Source organism: Manis pentadactyla, chromosome 13 (genome assembly GCF_030020395.1).
Source record: "Manis pentadactyla isolate mManPen7 chromosome 13, mManPen7.hap1, whole genome shotgun sequence".
Classification (NCBI taxonomy): domain Eukaryota; kingdom Metazoa; phylum Chordata; class Mammalia; order Pholidota; family Manidae; genus Manis; species Manis pentadactyla.
The window spans coordinates 21044631-21063126 of NC_080031.1; the positions used below are offsets into that span (position 1 = coordinate 21044631).

At 41.1% G+C, this 18496-nt stretch overlaps 1 protein-coding gene across 10 annotated transcripts in view; it reads left to right on the forward strand.

Moving 5' to 3' along the window:
- LOC118919760 (uncharacterized) overlaps positions 1-18496 on the forward strand; it is a 194862-nt gene that overhangs the window by 20967 nt on the left and 155399 nt on the right. The gene's annotated exons all lie outside the window — the stretch shown is intronic.

The window sequence follows — 18496 nt, forward strand, 5'->3', positions numbered from 1 at the left end:
TTTAGTGGGAGGTTTTTCATTTTTCACTTCTGTACTTCATGTTTATTTCTAAATTCAAGTATAATCCTGTGTCCTGTTAAAAGCTTTCCATTCCTCCAGTATAAAAATTACCTCCTCACTTGAGTTGTAAGCAAGGTGGGAGGCCTTCTAAAGGTAGGCGTCCTTACATAAAGTCCGGATGTTTTGTTGGAGGGCCTCATTAACACCCTCCACTTGGTTCGCAGTATCATCCCATCATGATAACTGCGCAAAAAGGTGCTGTCCCTGTGCCCTGTGATGCTTCTGATATTGGTATAGTGTATTTTCCAGTTTGGTTTTCGATTCCATATTATTTTCAACTCACAGTATTTGAATTAAAAAGTGTGTGCTCTTGATTCACATGTGCTTACCTACCTGTACACTTTTAGTATCTGTTCAATGTATATTTTGCATTGGGTGGTGGCTGATGCATTTGATCTTGATGATAATTGGGTATTTGTAAGTACACTTAAAGTACTTTCTAGGACAAAGCTGAAAATATTCCATCTGGTGACTCAATTCACAAAACCTGTTTATCCGTTGTATAATATTTTTAAGCTTATCATAGTTTGTGTCTTCAGATGAAAAAGGTACAAATTGGGCATGATGATATATACAGAGGAATAATGGCTTCTGACTTTTAGTGCAAACTCCATAGTTGCTTGTGTGTAATAACTGTGACCCTGAGTGTTTTTCTGTCAGCATTATCCCTTTACTATTTACTAATAATTACTGCAGGTACACCCTGTCCATGTTTTCTTTCCTTTCAGTGTAGTCAGTACAGCATCTGTGGTGATGGCAGTGTTCTTACATAAACATACGTTGTCCTCTGACATATTCATGCTGGGCTACTTCTCTTGTGCAATCAGAAGTGTATGAAAAGTATTAGCTTTTTATATTCTCAGTTGTATTTTGGATCTAACCTGATTTCTTAGGTGCATTTTGTATTCCTTTTGAATTGTAAGCACAGAGGAACAGATCAATTTTTACCTTTACCTACATCATTAGCTATAAGGAATTCTATCAACATGTAAGTTGCCCTAAATTGGGGAGCATACCAGCATTTTAGCTTTGAATAATTCTGTGTGATCTCTTAAGTATCATGTCTGGCACACAACATAGCAACATCTACCATCACTTGCAGTATAGTCGGCCACTTTTAATTCTTTGATTTTGTCACTGTTTGCTCACTATCACCTGGGACATTATGTTTGAATACTTTTTGGACATTTTCTGATCAGAAAATATCAAGACAAAATATTGAATCTCTTCATGGTCATACCTTCTGTTCTTATAATTGTAATCTGAATATTTGAGTTAGAGATTTTTATTGTTCTATTACTGCTGAAATGTACAAGTATTCTTGGAATACCTGTGAGCCAGTCACACTGAGGCATTTTATTTTTTGTCTCTACAGCAGTCTTTTGAATGTTCAACCGTGAGGTGAAATAGACACCATAGTATCTGAATCTCTACATCCATTTATGATGACATGACTTTTTGAGAGTGACCCACACACAGCCATACCAGTGAAACAACTTAAAAAACCCTCCCAAGTAACATAATATATAATAAGTGAATGTGCACATGCATTATCCACTGAAAATGAAAACTGTAACATAGTTTGGAAAGTATGTATCTTCCTGGGTTATTTACTTCTCTGTTATAAATACTATCTTTAAGAAACAAAACAGTAGAACTAGGTGACAATCAAAATTAATAGTAATTTCTAGTAGTTTAGAAATGCTATGTGTTAAAATATGAAAAGTGATTTAATACATTTTTCTTCTAAGACAGTTTCAGGTTTACAGAAAATTTGCAAAGGTAGTGCAGGATTTCACAGTTTGCTCCGACCACTTCCCTTCTTACTACCATCCCACATCATTATAGTTCCTTGTTACAACTAGTGAAACAATGTTGCTGCATTGTAACCATCCACCATCCATTCTTTTCCTCAGATTTCCCTAGTTGTGCCCTTTCTCCCCTAAGATCCCACTCAGGATACCTCAATACATTTAGTGATCCCATCTCCCTAGGACACTCTTTGTTAGAGTTTCTGAGACATTCTTTGTTTTGGATGATCTTTTCCATTTTCATGATTCTTCACCATCAATTTTGTAGAATTTTTCTCCAGTTAGATTTAACCTGATGTTTCTCTTGTGATTACTTGGAGTTGTGTTTTATGGGGGAAGAAGGCCACAGACGGCAAGTACCGTTCACAGCACCTCCTGTCAACGGCACGTGCTCCAAAGGCGGCTGGATGGCAGGATTTATTTTCTTTCTTATGGCTGAGTAATATGCCGCGGTCTGTGTGTGTGTGTGTGTGTGTGTGTGTGTGTCTGTGTGTGTCTGTGTGTGTCTGTGTGTGTGTTACACATCTTTATCCATTCATGTATCTATGGACATTTAGGCTGTTTCTGTATCTTGGCTATTGTAAATAATACTGCAGTGAACATAGAGATACATATGTCTTTTCAGATTAGTATTTTCATTTTTCTTGGTTAAATTCCTAAAGCAGAATTGCTGGATTATATGGTATTATTTTATTTTTAATTTTTGGAGGAACCCATGTACTGTATTCAATTGTGGATACGCCAGTTCACATTCCCAACAATAGTATATGAGGGTTTCCTTCTCTCCACATCCTTGCCAACAGTTGTTATTTTTTGTCTTTAATTTGAACTTGCCATTCTGACATTTGAATGGAGATCTCATTGTGGTTTTGATTTGCATTTTCCTAATGCTTAGTGATACTGAGAATCTTTGCATGTGTCTGTTGGCCATCTGTATGTCTTTTTTGGAAAAATGCCTATTCAGGTCCTCTGTCCATTTTTTTAACTGGATTGTCTTTTTGATACTTGTATGAGTACTTTACATGTTGTGGGTATTAACCCCATATTGAAAATGTTGTGTTCGAACATCTACCATTCAGTAGGTTGTTATTCTGTATGGTTGATGGTTTCCTTTGCTCCACAGAGCTTTTTAGTTTGATGTAGGTCCCATGTGTTTGTTTTAGCCTTTGTTGCCCTTGACTGAGGAGAGAGATAAAAAAAATATTGCCAAGGCCAGAGTCAAAGAGCTTGCTGCCTATGTTTTCTTCTGGAAATTTTATGTTTCAGGTCCTACATTTAGGTCTTTAATTCACTTTGAGTTTGTTTGTGTATGCTTTAGGGAAGCGGTCCATGTTTTGCATGGTCCAGTATAACCGACATGATTTACTGAAGAGACTTTTTCTCACTATGTATTTTTACCTCCTTTTTTAACTGACCATGTAAGTGTGGGTTTAATTCTGGGCTCTCTGTTTTGTTCCATTGATGTGAGGATCTGTTTTTGTTCCAATACCATACCGTTTTGATTACTATAGTTTGTAGTATACCTAGAAATCTGGGAGCCTAATACTTCTATAATACTTGTTTCTTAGTATTGCTCTGGCTGTTTGGGGTCTTTTGTAGTTCCACACAAATTTGGGAATGATTTGTTTTAGTTCTGTGGAAAATCTGATTGGTAGTTTTTTTCAGGATTCTAACCTTTATTCTTTTTTTAAATTCTTTTTTTATTGGTAAAGGGGATAACATGATACAAATATCAAATTATAAAGTGATTTAGTCCAAGGGATGAAATTATTGCATAGGTAATGTAGCTTATAACATTGTAGTAGCTTTGTATGCTGTTAGTACTTTGATAGAGATTTCATTGAATATCTAGATTGCTTTTTGTAGTATTGACATTATAACTATTAATTGTACCAGTCCATAAGGATAGTTTATCTTTCCATTTACTTGTGTAGTTTTCAATTTCTTTCATCTATATTTATGGTTTTGAGCATTCAGTCCTTTTACCTCTGTGGTTCAGTTGATTCCTAGGCATTTTGTTCTTTTTGATGCAAGTGTAAGTAGGAATGATTTCATGATTTCTTTCTTGTAATTCATTATTAGCATATAAAAACTCAACAAACTTGAATATTGCTTTTGTATCCTTCACCTCAACTGAATTCACTTACTAGTTCTATTAGTTTTGTAGTGAAGGCTTTAGAGTTTTCTGTATATAGTATCAAGTCATCTGCAGATAGTGACACTTTTACTACTTCCTTTCCAATTTGGATATCTTTTATTTTTCTTTCCTAATTGCTGTCACTGGGACTTTGAGTATAATGCTGAACAAAAGTGGCAAGAATGGGCATCCTCATCTTCCTATTCTTAGAGGAAAAGCTTTCAGCTTTACCCTGTGAAGTCTGAAAGGTGTGGGTGTGTCATATAGGCTGTTTTTATGTTTATGTGTGTTCTCTCTCTACACACTTGGTTTAGAATTTTTAATGAATGGATGTTGAATTTTGTCCAATACTTTTTCTGCATCTGTTGAGATTATCATGATCTTTATCTTTCATTTTGTTAATGTGACATGTCAAATGGATTAATTTGTGGATATTGAACTAACCTTGCATCCCCAGAGTAAATCCTACTTGGACATACATGACACATGACCCTTTTATTGTATTGTTGAAGTCCCCCGTCTGGTCTCAGCCTGTGTGTGACTCCTGGAAATGGCTTCCTTCATCCTGGTCCTGCCTCCCCTCATGAATTGCTATCTCAGTGCCTTATTTAGTGACTTACTGTAACTGGTTACAACGAGAGCCTGTCTTGTTTACTTATCTGTTTGCTTACTTATCATTGGTTGTTTTCCCATGCTGAAGACTGGTCTTGCATGATTCTATCCCCAGGGCCTAGCACTGCAGTGAGCATAGTGCAAGTAATGAACATTGTTTTGAGTATTGTGATACAATGAGTTATATGAAATATGTACTTGGTCATTCAGTGACCCAAATATATATTTCCCAGATATATTTGGTCCTCGTCCACACTTCCTGAAATCACTGCAGAGCCTTAAAGGTTGAATGGGTGTCTTGTCATATTAATGAGAGACTTTTGGACCTGACCCAGTCATAGGGGCTAGAGTTGAATCAGCCAATGGCTAATGATACAGACAATGAAGCCCTCAGCAAAACCAATGAGAAGGGCACATTTCTCTCTCTTGGATCCTGCTTCTCTGTCAGAGCTTCCACACTTGTGGAACCAAAAAATTCCATGCCCCACAGAGCCAGTCCCCAAGCTCCGAGCTCCACAAGGCTAGAAGCCCCTTTATTTGGTTGCTTGCCCTATGTACCTCTTTATTTGTCTGTTAACTTGTATCCTTTATCGTACCCGTTATTAAACTGGCAAATGTGTTATAAGTTCTGTGAGCTGCTCTAGCAAATAAGTTGAACCCAAGTGAGAGGTCATTGGACCCTCAAATCTGTAGCTGGTTCCTCAGCAGCACAGGGAACTGCCTGGGGCCTGGGATAGGCTTCTGGAGTTGAGGATGGTGGGGAGTCTTGTGGGATCGAGCCCTTAACCTGGGGAGTCTAGTGCTGTCTCTGGGCAGATAGCGTCAAAATTGTTGAGTTCTCAGACACACTGCTGGTGTTTAAGAATTGCTTGGTGTGTGTGAGGCGACCTGCTCGCGCTCTCGCTTTCTCTCTCTCTCTCTCTCTCACACACACACACACACACACCTTGTTGAAATCATGTCTGCAAACTCAAACAGAGTTTGTCAGGGTAGGTACTGGGATTTGTGAGAATGGCCCAGGCTCTCAGAAATATGTGGGTTTTGAAGAGAAAGAATGAAAGCAGGGGATGAGGAGCCTTTGATGCCTGGATGGCTGTGCACTTGCGCTTCATATGAAGGTGCAGCTGCACTGCTATCGGTCACTAAAGGTACAAGTTACCAGTGGAATTTAGAAATGGCAGTGGCCCCAGCTCTTATGGAGTTGGCTCCTTGGGTAGGTAAGGAAATGCAGACTGGTAAGAAGCAGGCTAAATATTCCATTCCCTGGTTGTTTTTATCTGGAACAGCCAAAAAGAAAATAAAAGAAAATGATGGGTCAGGGCTTGATGCTGAACCAGGCTGAGATTTGGTTCAATCTCAGCTTCAGCCATTAACCTCAAAGCTGCCTAGAAAAGGAAAATTATGTCAGAGCAACAGAAAGTACCTCTAAGACCTCTAGTCACCAAGAAGATAGCTAACATAGGGGAAGGAGAAAACCAGGAAATGTGTGGAATGAGGGGATACAGTGTAAAGGAACTGGTCATTGTGTAGATCAGCATCACCAGCTTCCTGAAGGACCTTTAGTAAAGTGCGTTGTGAGAGCCACCAGTTTGGGACTGTGACCTGTTTTGAATGCTTCGGAGTGGAGGAGTGTGTCTGGGCTGCTGCAGGACCCTCCACTCACTCTTGGCCAATCCCAGAGGGCTGTGCATGATCCAGACACACAGGAGGTTCTTCCCGAGGGAACAGCCAACCTGGTGGACTGGATAAGAGCCCCTGTGAGTCTGTTTATCCTGAGAAGGGGGCTGCCCAACTGCCCCTGTAAATGCCAGATGGAGCACCGCAGAAGAAAGAACAGGTAGGCTTCATATGCAGGCCACGTGGGATTGGCTTTAGGATGACAAAGATTCTCCCCCACTGAATATTCCTGTTACACAGGTTATGTTGAATGCTTGATGAAGGGGCTGGGCACTCCATGTAACTTTACTGCTATGAAGTCAAACAACAGTTTAAGGAGCCTTATGAGATTTTTTTTCTCAGCTTCCCCTCAGGTCTTATGATACCAGGAACATTAGCATAGTTCAGAAAACAGGGAGGGACAAAAGAGAGAGTCAGGGTGATCAACCCAGTTAATTGAGTGGAAGTCTTCAGATGGTTATGGAAAAATTGGGTGAATTCAGTGGACACCGATGGGGTGGCAAAGTTGTTATATAGCACTTCCAGAAACTGGGTGGGCCAGTGGGAACCCCTGTTCCACCAACATTACAGCAGCCCCAAAACTCTGCTCTGTGTACCCAGTTTGGAGGAACTTGAAAGGCCTGAAGGCCAAGATTACAGTGAGAAACCTGATCAGGGATTGCTGGTGTGGTGGTCAGGCAGGTTAAAAAGTTAAGATTGACAAATGGGCCAGGGTCTTCTGGCTGCACCCCCAGGACATGAGGGTAAAATAGCCAGGGGGAGGAGGGGAAACTTCCCTGGGACTTCTTGATGCAGGGGCCCTATGCACCGATTCCAAAACCTACTGGTGAACTCTTATGGGGTCTAAGCTTAGATTGGGAGGATATGGAAATGCAATGGTTGATGGGATTGAGGTGAAAAGTTTGGATGAATATTGGGTATTTGAGATGTTGTGTGAGGTGGTTTTATCCCCTGTACCTGAATGTATTATTTGGGATGGATATTGTGTCTGACTGGGAATTGCTACCCCTGCCTAGCACAGTAAAATAGAGGGCATGTGAGCCCACCCTCTGGCTAGTTTTAATTGGGCATGCTAAATGGGAACCACTAGAACTGCCTGAGCCACACAGGTGGTTAACTTGAAGCAGTATAGACTACCTGGTGGACAAAAAGATCACCACTTTGAGTGACATGCTGGAAGCTGGGTGCTGGTGCCTGAATTCACTGTACAGTGCTCCTGGGTGGCCTGTGAAAAAGGTGGATGGCTCATGGAGACTACAGTAGATTGTGGAGGTTTAAATAAAGTTGTACTGCCCATAGCCTCTGCAGTTCCAGACATGGTCTCAGCCATACAGAAAGTACAGTAGGCTGAAGGAGGCTGGTACTCAGTGATGGACCTTGCAAATGCTTTCTTCTCCATCTCTGTCTCTTGAAGAGTCGGCCACAGTTTGCCGTCATGTGGAAAGGATCTGTTTCCTTCTGCCATGCTGCTACAGGGTTATCTGAACTCACCAGGTATTGTCACCACTTGGTTAGGAAGTATTTGGACTTGGTGCAGGGCTTGAGTGTAATAATACGCTATGTGATGACATCATGATAATAACGGAAACAGAGGAGCAGGCTAGGACTGAATTGAATGCAATAGCAACATACATGTCCAAATGGGGCTGGTTAATAAATCCAGCAAAGATCCAAGGTCTTGCTCAAACAGTGAAATTCTGAGGAATAACATGGGCATGAGCCACCCGGAACATTCCACACGTGTGACTAAGAATAAACTGTGATCCCCACCCTAGGTCCAAACAAGAAGCCCAGCATGTGGTTAGTTTTTTGGGTTTCGGAGGACTCATATTCCACTTCTGGGACTATTGCTAGCTCCCGTCTATGGGACTGCATGGAAGAAGGCTGTATGTGAGTGGGTCCTGAACAAAAGCAGGCCATGTCAGAATTAGAAATGGCAGTCACACTCTTGACACCTTTGGGCCCTTATGACCGTAGCCTTGGGAAGTGTCTGCCCCTCACACACGTGCACACTGGAGCTTGTGGCTAAAGCCCATGAGTGCCTCCCAGGTGTGACTGTTGGGATTTTGGATCAGAAAATCCCCAGTTTCTGCTGCCTGATACACACCATTTGACATACAATTATTAGCATACTCGTGGGCCTTAATTGAGGCTGTCTCCATGACTGAGGACATGAAATAATTTTGAAGCCTGAGATAACCCATAATGTCATAGGTGACGTCAGAGAAACATGCTAATAGGGAAGGCAGCACCCAGAAGAGTACTGTAACCAAACAGAAATGGTTTGTGCAGGAGCAGGCTGCCCGGGGAATGCTAGGAGACCCACACAATACCTGTGAGCAGGCCGCATTTCCTCTCAGATGGACATTAGAGCCCCCTGATGAGCTGCTGGAACCCACCGCTTCATGGACAGTGCTGTAGGATGAATGATAAAGAGCTGCTTGGTTTGCAGATGGCAGTTCCAGGCAGAATGGACAATACCATTTAGAAAGCTGCTGCATTAAGACTGCAGATGGCAACACTCTGGTTGGAAGGAAGGAGGAGTAAATTAGCTCAGTGGGCTGAACTGCAGACTGTTTTCCTTGTAGCCATGGAAGAATTGAACAGTGGGAAAAGTCCATAATGTTGGGATTTTTATGGATTCATGGGCTGTAGCCAATGGCCTGGCTGTATGGTCAGGTAGATGAGCAATGGAAAACAACTATGTAAGGAATGCCCTTGTGAGCTGCAGCCGTATGGAAATCGCTCTGGGAATTTAAGGAGCTCACTAAAGTGGGAGAAGTAGATTCCCATTAGGAGGTGCCCCTTCCAGGAGCGGAAGTTGACCTGTCGGATGCTGTCCTTTGAGGTGGCTACCTCGGTCCTTGAAATGAGTGGACATGGGGGAGCTGCAGCAGTGCACAGGATGAATCTGCACATACTCTTCTTGCACCCTGTCAGGCACAGAATGCCAACAAGAACTATTCTGACAACTAAGGAGACAGTTGTCTATGGTGAAAATTCCCCAGGGGGCATGCCCTGCTCGTAGCTGGCCAGTGGGTTACATTGGAGCAATGCTAGTAGCTCCTGGAGGCTATACGTGGGTCCTGAGCAGAAGAGACACTTATCCTGGACTAGGCTCTGCATATGCAGTCGTAGATGCAAATGCTCAAGATACCATTAAAGGATTGGAACAGAAGATTTTGCATGAAATTGAACCACCAAGTTACATCTCAGACCAAGGGACACACTTTACAGCCTATGGTGTCCCATGGTGGGTGAAGAGACATCTCATCAGATGGATGTACCACTTAGCATGCCATCTGCAGAGCAGTGGTTTAATAGGAAATTGGAATGGGCAGTTTAAACATTGGCTGTCTAAAACTGGGAGAGATAAAGGCATGAGAGGGTTGGCTTACACACCTTCAGAAGTGTGTGCTCACACTGAACATGAGGGGTGCTAGGACAAGGTAGATTCCTCTGCTTTCCTGGGGGATCTGGGGAAGCTGTGGTGGGGGAAGATGTTAGTGCCACCATACAGTTCTTCCCCATGTCACTGCCAGTTTGTTTTGTCCTACCTGATGCAGTGGTTCCAGGACCAGGGCTTCTCCAGGTGCCAGAAGCAGGGAAAATTTATAAAAGCAAGAAAGTATAACCACACCCTAAATGTTTATGCCACAATTCTTAAGGGCCTGATGGGATGGACTGTACTCTCACCCCATGTGTCCAGGTTGGGGCTGACAGTGAGCAGAGCCATGCTGCCTAGTGGCCAGGACAGCCAGCTGGATCTGCACCTGGCTAACCCTACCTTCTGTGAGTGTGAGTGGACTGAGGGGAGGCACTTGTGAAACTGGTATTGTGCCAGCCATCTGGACCAGCACAGTATGCGTACTTTATGTCCCCTTCACAGGTGAAAAAGTCTGGATAAAGATACATGGCAAATGGAGAGAGGGATAAATTATAGCTTAGGGTAAAGGAATGGATAAGTGGCTTATGCACATAGAGAAACCCACATTTTATTATTACCTTGAGAGAGGCTCAGACCAAGAGAATAGCATATCTCTTAGCCAAAGCATACCAGATGCCCAAGAGAGTGAAACTATGTTTGACAAGACCATCTCTGCTTTTGCAACCTGGCAAGGTTGCATCGCAGCCTGTAAACTGGAGTTTTATCACTGGGAGAAACTTGGGTGATAAGAAATGTTGACAAACTGAACCAATATAAAACTGTTTGTAATGACTTTATAGGTCGAATGAGTTATCACTGTAAATCTGCGCCCAGCACACACTGGCTTCTCCAAATGCCAAGCCTATTTGCATTGGTACTATTGTTCTGTTGAATAAATGCTAAATGAGATGTAAGGGTGTGACAGCATGATTGTTTTGCTGTTAAGGAATCCATATTTGAAGACTAGGGAGTAGACTGCAATAAAATGCCCTACTATTACTTTTCTTTCTTTCCTCCTTTACTGCCTTCTTCCCTGAATTCTTGCTTTCCTGGACTGGTCTCACCAATACAGCACAGAAGCTGTTTAGCTCCATCCTGCACCTGAGCTAAGATGCAGGAGGGGAGGCAGAAGGAGCTGGTGTTGCTATGGGCCTGAGTAGCTTGAGCCTGGTGCAGGGTGGGGTGGCCCCTCATCTGAGGCACAAAGGTGGGTCACATTGAAGAGGAACAACAGGGGCAAGGCCAGAGCCCAGAGGAGTCCAGTGTGACTCCTGCAAAGGGTGCTCGGGCAGTGACCAGCTTTGCCTGTGCCCACGGGTGCCAGGTTACCTCTGGGCTTCATCACGTGACCTCTCTGACAAGAGGTTTGTAGAGGCTTTAAAAGAAAAAAAGAAAATGCTCTTGTAGTTTTCTTGGTATTTTACAAAATACCTCTGGGTAAACCCTAGAGCTTATTAACAAAACAAATTCACTTCTCCCTCTCCCGGAATTGGGTGGTGACTTGGTCTGCCCCCACTGCTGTGTAGTGACTGCTCGCCGTAGGGCTCTCCCCCATGCTCGGTGGGAGAGATGAACTCTATCTAGGCTGCTCACCCTCTCCTCAGCTGCTGGAAGGCCTCTTGTGACTGCCCTTGCAGTCACAGCTGGGCTGGGCTGGAGCTGCTGGTTACAGGGACAGGGATGCCTGTCCCCCACCCTGGCCAGGACCCAGGCACAGTTCTCTTAACTTCACCTGTCAGGACTGCACAGCCCTGAGGTTACCTCAGCTTCCAGCTCCACTGACCAGCTTGAGGTTTCCAGATCCTGTTTTTCTTTTTCTGTCCTCTAACTTTCTGCCAGAAACAGCTCCATTTAAAACTGGGGCATGTGAAAATATAGGGTTTTATACTTCCAGATATGGCAAAGGTTCTTTGTTATGTAATGATCATGTATGTTTGTGTTCTGAGAGAGAGAGAGACAGAGAGCATGGGAGCTCTTTAATGGTCTGCCTCTCCAAGCCCTCATAAAAAGGGTATCAAGAATTCATTGCAAAGACTAATGTCAAAAAGGTTTCCTCCTATTATTTTCGTCTTGGAGTTTCATAGTTTCATGTCTTAACATTTAGTCTTTAATCCACTTGAGTATATATATATATATATATATTTTTTTTTTGTAGATAATTATTTTCTATTGAAGGGTAGTTGACACACAGTATTACATTACATTAGTTTCAGGTGTACAACACAGTGATTCAACATTTATATACATGATAATTATAGGTACCAGCTATCAACATACCAAGTTGTTACAATATTTTGACTGTATTCCTTATGCTATACATTACATCCCGGTTACTTATTTATTTTACCATTGGAAGTGTGTACTTTTTTTTTTTTTGTTGTTGTTGTGAGGGCTTCTGTCATATTTATTGATCAAATGGTTGTTAACAACAATAAAATTCTCTATAGGGGAGTCAATGCTCAGTGCACAATCATTAATCCACTCCAAACCTAATTTTCGTCAGTCTCCAATCTTCTGAAGCATAACAAACAAGTTCTTACATGGAGAACAAATTCTTACATAGTGAAAAAGTTACATAGTGAACAGTTACAAGGGCAGTCATCACAGAAACTTTCGGTTTTGCTCATGCATTATGAACTATAAACAGCCAGTTCAAATATGATACTCATTTGATTCTTATACTTGATTTATATGTGGATACCACATTTCTCTCTTTATTATTATTCTTTTTAATAAAATGCTGAAGTGGTAGGTAGATACAAGATAAAGGTAGAAAACATAGGTTAGTGTTGTAAGAGAGCAAATGTAGATGATCAGGTGTGTGCCTGTAGACTATGTGTTAATCCAAGCTAGACAAGGGCAATAAAACATCCACGTATGCAGAAGATTTCTCTCAGAACAGGGGGGATGAGGTTCTAAGCCTCACCTCTGTTGATCCCCAATTTCTCACCTGATGACCCCCCTGGGACTGTGCCTGTCTTAGGTTGTTCCTCCCTTGAGGAATCTTACCTGTCTCTGGCTAACCAGTCATATTCCGGGGCCATACAGGGAAATGTAAGTTGGTAAGTGAGAGAGAAGCCTTATTGTTTGAAATGGTTAGCTTTTTACTTCTTTGCATATTTATACCCTGTGGCTTCTATGCCCAGCATTTGTCTTGAGGTATCTTTACCACTTGGAAGAATTATGATAGTCGGTAAATTTGATATGAGGCACGAATTCTATTTAAGCGTTGTAATTAGAAAGAAAGAAGAAAAGCTGTAGAAGTAGCAGGCGGAAGAAAACATGGGAAGATTGATTATTTCTTTGACATATATTCTTGTAGAGTAACTTCAGCATGTATAGGTTTTAAACTACTACTTAAATTGCGCACACACATTAACATAATAGGAGTATAGTTACATAACCAAAGCATACCTGTAATTACCAGCCCTCTCCAGTGGAACCAAGAAAACCAGTTAGGAACCTTAGGCATTTGTGAAAACTTATCTATGATATGGTGGATATTGTCCAACTGAACTTAAACAGTCTGAGAGAAATCAGACAAATTAAAACAACCCATTCCTGGGGACTGTTCACATCCCATATGTTCTTTTAACAGTAAATAGTCTGTAGTTGTAAGATTTTGGAGCGCTACAATTTGCACTTCTCCTAATTCTTGGTTGAGTTCCAACAGTATAGATCCAGTCAAATTTGTTGTTTTACTGTATGCACAGGCCAGCTTAGATATCTCCTTCATTCCCATGGCAAGTCCAGGAACTGGTGGGATGAGTGCATCAACAGCTGTAGCAGTGCGTGGATCTTCGTTGGGGTTTTTTGATGATCATCTTCTGGCATGAGTCTTCCAGAGAGTGCTGATGTTGGAAGTTCTTTTTCATATCGTATCTCAGTTCATTTTCAGGGTAGCCCAATTAGGCTTTGCTCCTCTGTATAAACACAAACAGACCCTTTGCCTACACTTTTATATGCCCTTTATACTCTTGTGTAGAACTCTTTGGAGGTTACCACACAGGAACTGCCCTTTTTTTTTTTTTTTGGTATCACTAATCTACACTTACATGACGAATATTATGTTTACTAGGCTCTCCCCTATACCAAGTCCCCCTATAAACCCCTTTACAGTCACTGTCCATCAGCATAGCAAAATGTTGTAGAATCACTACTTGCCTTCTCTGTGTTGTACAGCCCTCCCTTTTCTCCTACCTCCCCATGCATGTTAATCTTAATACCCCCCTACTTCCCGCCCCTTATCCCTCCTTACCCACCCATCCTCCCCAGTCCCTTTCCCTTTGGTACCTGTTAGTCCATTCTTGAGTTCTGTGATTCTGCTGCTGTTTTGTTCCTTCACTTTTTCCTTTGTTCTTATATTCCACAGATAAGTGAAATCATTTGGTATTTCTCTTTCTCCGCTTGGCTTGTTTCACTGAGCATAATACCCTCCAGCTCCATCCATGTTGCTGCAAATGATTGGATTTGCCCTTTTCTTCTGGCTGAGTAGTATTCCATTGTGTATATGTACCACATCTTCTTTATCCATTCATCTATCAATGGACATTTAGGTTGCTTCCAATTCTTGGCTATTGTAAATAGTGCTGCGATAAACATAAGGGTGCACTGATCTTTCTCATACTTGATTGCCAAATTCTTAGGGTAAATTCCTAGGAGTGCAATTTCTGGGTCAAATGGTAAGTCTGTTTTGAGCATTTTCATGTACCTCCATACTGCTTTCCACAATGGTTGAACTAACTTACATTCCCACCAGCAGTGTAGGAGGGTTCCCCTTTCTCCACAGCCTCTCCAACATTTGTTGTTGTTTGTCTTTTGGATGGCAGCCATCCTTACTGGTGTGAGGTGATACCTCATTGTAGTTTTAATTTGCATTTCTCTGATAATTAGCGATGTGGAGCATCTTTTCATGTGTCTGTTGGCCATCTGTATTTCTTTTTTGGAGAACTGTCTGTTCAGATCCTCTGCCCATTTTTTAATTGGGTTATTTGTTTTTTGTTTGTTGAGGCGTGTGAACTCTTTATATATTCTGGACGTCAAGCCTTTATCGGATGTGTCATTTTCAAATATATTCTCCCATACTGTAGGGTTCCTTTTTGTTCTATTGATGGTGTCTTTTGCTGTACAGAAGCTTTTCAGTTTAATAATAGTCCCACTTACTCATTTTTGCTGTTGTTTTCCTTGCCCGGGGAGATATGTTCAAGAAGAGGTCACTCATGTTTATGTCTAAGAGGTTTTTGCCTATGTGTTCTTCCAAGAGTTTAATGGTTTCGTGACTTACATTCAGGTCTTTGATCCATTTTGAGTTTACTTTTGTATATGGGGTTAGACAATGGTCCAGTTTCATTTTCCTACATGTAGCTGTCCAGTTTTGCCAGCACCATCTGTTGAAGAGACTGTCATTTTGCCATTGTATGTCCATGGCTCCTTTATCAAATATTAATTGACCATATATGTCTGGGTTAATATCTGGATTCTCTAGTCTATTCCATCGGTCTGTGGCTCTGCTTTTGTGCCAGTACTAAATTGTCTTGATTACTATGGCTTTATAGTAGAGCTTGAAGTTGGGGAGTGAGATCCCCCCTACTTTATTCTTCTTTCTCAGGATTGCTTTGGCTATTCGGGCTCTTTGGTTTTTCCATATGAATTTTTGAATTATTTGTTCCAGTTCATTGAAGAATGTTGCTGGTAGTTTCATAGGGACTGCATCAAATCTGTATATTGCCTTGGGCAGGATGGCCATTTTGACGATATTAATTCTTCCTAGCCACGAGCATGGGATGAGTTTCCATCTGTTAGTGTCCCCTTTAATTTCTCTTAAGAGTGACTTGTAGTTTTCAGAGTATAAGTCTTTCACTTCTTTGGTTTGGTTTATTCCTAGATATTTAATTTTTTTTGATGCAATTGTGAGTGGAGTTGTTTTCCTGATTTCTCTTTCTGTTGGTTCATTGTTAGTGTATAGGAAAGCCACAGATTTCTGTGTGTTGATTTTGTATCCTGCAACTTTGCTGTATTCCGATACCAGTTCTAGTAGTTTTGGGGTGGAGTCTTTAGGGTTTTTTATGTACAGTATCATGTCATCTGCAAATAGTGACAGTTTAACTTCTTCTTTACCAATCTGGACTCCTTGTATTTCTTTGTTTTGTCTGATTGCCTTGGCTAGGACCTCCAGTACTATGTTAAATAACAGTGGAGAGAATGGGCATCCCTGTCTAGTTCCCGAACTCAGAGGAAATGCTTTCAGCTTCTCGCTGTTCAATATAATGTTGGCTGTGGGTTTATCATAGATGGCCTTTATTATGTTGAGGTACTTGCCCTCTATTCCCATTTTGCTGATAGTTTTTATCATGAATGGATGTTGAACTTTGTCAAATGCTTTTTCAGCATCTATGGAGATGATCATGTGGTTTTTGTCTTTCGTTTTGTTGATGTGGTGGATGATGTTGATGGTCTTTCGAATGTTGTACAATCCTTGCATCCCTGGGATGAATCCCACTTGGTCATGGTGTATGATCCTTTTGATGTATTTTTGAGTTTGGTTTGCTAATATTTTGTTGAGTATTTTTGCATCTACGTTCATCAGGGATATTGGTCTGTAGTTTTCGTTTTTGGTGGGGTCTTTGCCTGGTTTTGGTATTAGGGTGATGTTAGCTTCATAGAATGAGTTTGGGAGTATCCGCTCCTCCTCTATTTTTTGGAAAACTTTAAGGAGAATGGGTATTATGTCTTCCCTGTATGTCTGATAAAATTCCGAGGTAAATCCATCTGGCCCGAGGGTTTTGTTGTTTGGTAGTTTTTTGATTACTGCTTCAATTTCGTTCTGGTAATTGGTCTGTTTAGATTTTCTGTTTCTTTCTGGGTCAATCTTGGAAGGTTGTATTTATCTAGGAAGTTGTCCATTTCTCCTAGGTTTCCCAGCTTGTTTGCATATAGGTTTTCATAGTATTCTCTAATAATTCTTTGTATTTCTGTGGGGTCTGTCGTGATATTTCCTTTCTCGTTTCTGATACTGTTGATTTGTGTTGACTCTCTTTTCTTCTTAATAAGTCTGGCTAGAGGCTTATCTATTTTGTTTATTTTCTCAAAGAACCAGCTCTTGGTTTCATTGATTTTTGCTATTGTTTTATTCTTCTCAATTTTATTTATTTCTTCTCTGATCTTTATTATGTCCCTCCTTCTGCTGACCTTAGGCCTCATCTGTTCTTCTTTTTCCAATTTCGATAATTGTGACATTAGACCATTCATTTGGGATTGTTCTTCCTTTTTTAAATATGCTTGGATTGCTATATAATTTCCTCTTTAGACTGCTTTTGCTGTGTCCCACAGACGTTGGGGCATAGTGTTGTTGTTGTCATTTGTTTCCATATATTGCTGGATCTCCATTTTGATTTGGTCATTGATCCATTGATTATTTAGGAGCGTGTTGTTAAGCCTCCATGTGTTTGTGAGCCTCTTTGCTTTCTTTGTACAGTTTATTTCTAGTTTTATGCCTTTGTGGTCTGAAAAGTTGGTTGGTAGGATTTCAGTCTTTTGGAATTTACTGAGGCTCTTTTTGTGGCCTAGTATGTGGTCTATTCTGGAGAATGTTCCATGTGCACTTGAGAAGAATGTATATCCTGTTGCTTTTGGATGTAGAGTTCTATAGATGTCTATTAGGTCCATCTGCTCTACTGTGTTGTTCAGTGCTTCCGTGTCCTTACTTATTTTCTGCCCGGTGGATCTATCCTTTGGGGTGATTGGTGTGTTGAAGTCTCCTAGAATGAATGCATTGCAGTCTATTTCCCCCTTTAGTTCTGTTAGTATTTGTTTCACATATGCTGGTGCTCCTGTGTTGGGTGCATATATATTTAGAATGGTTATATCCTCTTGTTGGACTGAGCCCTTTATCATTATGTAGTGTCCTTCTTTATCTCTTGTTACTTTCTTTGTTTTGAAGTCTATTTTGTCTGATATTAGTACTGCAAACCCCTGCTTTCTTCTCGCTGTTGTTTGCCTGAAATATGTTTTTCCATCCCTTGACTTTTAATCTGTGCATGTCTTTGGGTTTGAGGTGAGTTTCTTGTAAGCAGCATATAGATGGGTCTTGCTTTTTTATCCATTCTATTACTCTGTGTCTTTTAATTGGTGCATTCAGCCCATTAACATTTAGGGTGACTATTGAAAGATATGTACTTAATGCCATTGCAGGCTTTAAATTCGTGGTTACCAAAGGTTCAAGGTTAGCCTCTTTAGTATCTTACTGCCTAACTTAGCTCGCTTATTGAGCTGTTATATATACTGTCTGGAGATTCTTTTCTTCTCTCCCTTCTTGTTCCTCCTCCTCGATTCTTCATATGTTGGGTGTTTTGTGCTGTGCTCTTTCTAGGAGTGCTCCCATCTAGAGCAGTCCCTGTAAGATGTTCTGTAGAGGTGGTTTGTGGAAAGCAAATTCTCTCAGCTTTTGTTTGTCTGGGAATTGTTTAATCCCACTGTCATATTTGAATGATAGTCGTGCTGGATACAGTATCCTTGGTTCAAGGCCCTTCTGTTTCATTGTATTAAATATATCATGCCATTCTCTTCTGGCCTGTAGGGTTTCTGTCGAGAAGTGTGATGTTAGCCTGATGGGTTTTCCTTTATAGGTGACCTTTTTCTCTCTAGCTACCTTTAAAGCTCTTTCCTTGTCCTTGGTCTTTGCCATTTCAATTATTATGTGTCTTGGTGTTGTCCTCCTTTTATCCTTTCTGTTGGGGGTTCTGTGTATTTCTGTGGTTTGTTCGATTATTTCCT